The sequence below is a fragment of the Sinocyclocheilus rhinocerous genome, unplaced genomic scaffold (genome assembly GCF_001515625.1).
Source record: "Sinocyclocheilus rhinocerous isolate Xijiao unplaced genomic scaffold, SAMN03320098_v1.1 scaffold1740, whole genome shotgun sequence".
NCBI classification, from domain to species: domain Eukaryota; kingdom Metazoa; phylum Chordata; class Actinopteri; order Cypriniformes; family Cyprinidae; genus Sinocyclocheilus; species Sinocyclocheilus rhinocerous.
The window spans coordinates 1,502,151-1,507,276 of NW_015651446.1; positions in this window are offsets into that span (position 1 = coordinate 1,502,151).

The window sequence follows — 5,126 nt, forward strand, 5'->3', positions numbered from 1 at the left end:
CATGCAATGACTGTGGCAACTTTAACATTCGAAAGGATACTATGGCAAAGTTATTGCTTTCCTTATTCAAACTGATTTTTTTTTCATGAATATATGGTTGACCTGAAGAATGAAAGCTATATCATACACTTGGAAAATTATGAGCTTTATCACCGCTTATCGACACTAGGGGTGTGACAATACACTTAGCGTATGAGATGAGACAAAATACAGATACTTGGTTCACTAGAACAAGACGATATTTTAATACTATTTTTAAGAAATTTTCAATGACAAAATAGACCCACAAATAGACTTAAGTGAAAACCAGGCTTTAGTATGACTATTTATACTGTATATAAACTAACGATGAGGCAATAATAATTGACTCAAATAAAATATCAAAACCAAATAATTACATGGTTTTATTGAAAAACACTGTTAACCCTTGTGTGGTTTTCATATTCTTGTTACTCAGCCAGTGTTCGTGGGTCTGGTGGACCAGCTGCAGTTTTGGGTTTTTAATTCAACAAAATTAAAAATTATATATAAAAATACTCAACAGATGTTTACTTCATCCCAATTACAAGCAATATAAACAGCATGTATGGTCAAAATTTGTCCTTTACCTTTGTTAGATCACATTTATGAATTAAAGTACTACAACCTTGTGCGGGAATGGCAGGGACAGAAACACAAAACTCACACTTACACTCTTACAGACTCTCTCTCTCTCTCTCTCTCTCTCTCTCTCTCTCTCTCACACACACACACACACACACACACACACACACACAAACAAACAATAGGAGAACAGAGTGAAGGTACACAGGACCTACAATTTCCACTCTTTTATTAGCCCTGGGTCATCATACAAGCATCCTGTATGTAATATAAGTGTGTGTTAGGGGGAGGAGGGGGGGCTTTTCAAGTGGTCATTGAAAATTTGTCCTGATATACAGTATGTTCTTCAGAGAAAATGAGCCAAGGCTAATGAGTCTGAGATGGAAAAATTATTTATAGTATATTTTTTTCTTTTGATAAAAAGTGAAAACAAGTCCCACAGACCTGAACACCATACAAGGGTTAAAATACATAATGCAATATGCCTATACATAATATGAACATAACCAACTTAAGTACATTATGTATTATAACAAATAGCCTACCTGCAGAGGGCGTTTCACTTTACAGCGTGATTAAACGATGTTTAAATCCATTACATTTTAATATTTGGCCACATGCAAACTCAAACTTTTATTTTGAAATCGCGATGTACAATACATGGCATATTTAGAAATAGTTTGATGTATTCTCCTGTGTTGGCAAGGTTTGATTTACGTTACAAATCTAGTGAGATAATGCACACTGTTTTCCCAGATGAACGTTATAAGCCGTTCAAATTCACAGCTTATACAGAGGAAGAGTTTAGCCCCTTTCACACATAGCCTTCAGTCTTTACTTGTAAATTACCAGTTACCATTAAGAGATCATGAACAGGACCTTTTAAAAAATCCCGGTAAATTTGTTCTGGCAATCATATCGTTCTTATGGAGATGACATGATTACTCTGAGCTGTTTACAAAGCTCCGCTGCTTTTTAATTAGTTTTCCTATATAAATATGCGTTAGATGGACCATTGCGCCTCGCAGCTTTTTCAGCGTGTCGCGCTTCTCCATTCATCATGGCTGCAACTCTGCAACTGAATACTATTAGGCGCGTCTCGTATTTATAATAGCAAAAAAAATCTGATTGGCTAGTAATGTTAGTTTGGTTGAGAGTAAAAGCTGTGCTCCTCTTATACCATTGGTAGGCGAACTCATGGACTCGAAAGTGATATAAACAAGTTTTTTTTTTTAAATGTAGGATTATTTTTTTCCGCAGCCAAACACTGCACGCCGGAGATCCTGTCACGGTGCCGGAGAACTTTAAACCATGCTTCAGTTCTCATTCACTTTTATTATATTGAAAAGCAGGGCCAGAATATTCTTCAAAAAATAATCTTTAGTGTTGCAGTGAAGAAAGGAACAACATGGAAATTATGTGAGGGTGTAATGAATTTTCATTTGTGGGTGAATTTTTCCTTGAATTTTATTTTCACTTCACAACACCGCTGCAAGAACACAGTTGGGTTCATGTTGTCCTCTCAAAATGTCTTGGCATGGTGGTGGTGCACTTTGAATTTTAAATCCAATATGAATAAGATTATACTAAAGCCTGCAGTTCAGAATCCATGACCTTTGGATTCTTCTTTGTTGCACTGAGTAGCAACATTTGTGAGAAAAACATGTGCTTTTATAATAATGTCACAGGTTGCACCATATGTTGTTCACAGAAAAAAAAAACACTAAACCCACTTCCCTTTGTCTTGACACTTTTGAATATCTGCCTGTGTGCATAATGCAAAATCCATCGAGAACAACTGCACAGTCAGGAGTGTTGGCAGTCAGACAAGAAGAACATGAACTTACAGTGTTTGTATTCCCCATGGCTCGTATTCAGCGCCAAGATCTGGTTTATTAGCCAAAAACCGTCACGTTGCCAAACGTGACCAAAGGTAAGTAAGATCTATATCTTTTCGACTTGTTCTGAAGGCTGATGCCAGTTTTCTTTCCAGTTTCTGATAGCATATGCCAGTTTCTTGCCAGTTCCACTGGCAAATCTGGTGTTGGTGCTTGTGTCTGTGTGTGTGTGTGTGTGTGTGTGTTTGTATCATAGACAGCAGTGATTAAATGGAAAGCAAATTGAGAACACAGAAGTGATCTAACCTGTGCTCAGACCTGGTAAGATACCAAAGTTAACAATGAAAAGTGAAGGATCTTAATAAGTAACTCTATAAAACTCAAACATTTCTCATCAAATTAGTCCAAGACCAAATCATGAGTTATGCCGTCCACATTATAGTTCTATACTCTTACTGTATGTAAACAATGATCTCATTTGATTTTTTTACCAATATATGCAATATATTTATACAGTATATGTATAAACTAAATATTAAATAATTCTTTGTTTCAATATAAAGAGGATTTTTGTTAAAAAAAAAGTATCTACTTGTATTCAGTAAGGATGCATTACGTTGCTCAAACATTGTTTTATTGCTGTTCCATGAACTTTCTATTCATCAAAGAATCCTGAAAAAATGTATTATGGTTTACACAAAACTATTAAGTAGCAAAACTGTTTTCAACATTGATACTAATAAGAATTGTTACTTGAGCACCAATCTTTGCTCAAATAAATGTGGCCTTGGGGAGCATAAGAGTCAGTCTTTCCTTACAAAAAACAAACAAACAAACAAACAAAAAACTTACAGATCAGAAATGTTTGAATATATTAATACACATTTGAAATATATTTAAGTAAACTAAAATCAATCATTTTAAATGATAGAAGTGATTTTAAAAAAAACGCTTTATCAGCCCATATTCTAAATCCACTGTCCCACACAGATGGAAGAAAATCAATATTACCTTCTATAGGCATGGCCCTGGAAATAGATTTTTGTCCAAATTTTAAAGTATGTTTTATCCATTCATTATCACTTTTGATTTTAGGAACCAATTTTATGTTTATAAAAGGTAGAATGGACAAGGATGTCCATTTGATTGTGCTCTGTTCTATTTCGACCCATCCTGATTTTTTGTCATTTCTAATCCAGGCTGCAGTTAACTGAGCTGTTATAAGGGAATTTTAATCAAATAAATGTAGATTTGATGAGTATCAAAGACTTCTTTCAAAAACATCTACATATCTTACCAACTCCAGACTTTTCAACTGTAGTATGGGAAAGTGTGTATGTAACGTGATTCACCAAATACAATTTGGGCTGGAGGTTTTCACTGGTCTGTAGCAGCAGAAGCAGCAGCTCATATAGTTTTAGTCGTATCTCTGCGTGTGCTCCACTAGTGAGAGCTGCCATTCCCCCTGAGAGAAGCAGGGAGGACTGCATTAGCCTAATAACCAACATCTGGTGGCCATTCATTAACTTGATCATCCTTGATATCCTCGACCCAGAATGTCATTTTTTTTCACTTTGTAGAGATCCAACTTTGGTCAAATCAACAAAGGAGATGGTGAAGAGGAGAGAAGCTTTACAAGGAGGGCAGAGGGATGGTGGTGAGATGTTCATTAGCTGAGTGGATTCCTGTGGTGGGACACGCTGATCAGAGGGATGGACAGGTAGAAGGATGAGAGGCTCTGATCTCGGATGACCTCTGATTAACTAAGGGGATTTTTGTGCTTGTGCAACACATGACCTTTACATTTTGATTTACTGCTCTTAAGGCAACCAGTTCAGCTTTATGAGCAGGACTGCTCTGTCCTACCTAAACCTGCTGATAGGTCATATTTAAATACAACTGTACAACTAAATGTTAAATTAAATAAATTAAAAAAATTAATTAAAGCTAAATATGTTTTAATAAAAAGTTCTACAAATAAAAAGAACATAACTAAAAATATAAAAATAAAAGCTAATTCAAAATATTAATATAAACAATTTTAAAATAACACTGCCCCCATAATATATACTAATGTCCTAAATATTAAAGCTTATTTAAAAATGGAAATAAAATGAATTGTTTTCTGTATAATTTCAAAGGGCAAATTTAAAAATAATTAGATTTGTAGTCATTTTGCCATTAGCCTGGATGCTGCACTAAAAACCATGTTCAACCAACACATCAAGACATCCAGTATATTTTCTGAAAAATATAAATAAAAGTGTGAGTGGTGCTTGCCTGTACAAAACCCAATGTTGCTATGCAGTTGCTTGGTGGTTGCCTGCATGCTTTGGGTGGGTCATAGAGTTTGGAAATAGTGAATCTTTCCTTAGCAAACACCACTTATAATTATTACAAACTCAAACAACCCATGTTTCTTTTCTATGGTGGCGTGTTCTTTAGTTGTGTAGGTTTGCTTTAGCCTTGATCATGGTCAAAGACTGTCTGGCTAATTTATAGTAACACAGAGCTGATAAAAGCACTGAAATCCAGAATAATGTACCATTTAAAAGACATTCATACGGTGACCCAGTAGTGCAAAACACAACACAATTAAAAAAGCAAACATAAGCTCACAACACAACGCAATTAAAAAAGCAAACATAAGCTCACAACACAACGCAATTAAAAAAGCAAACATAA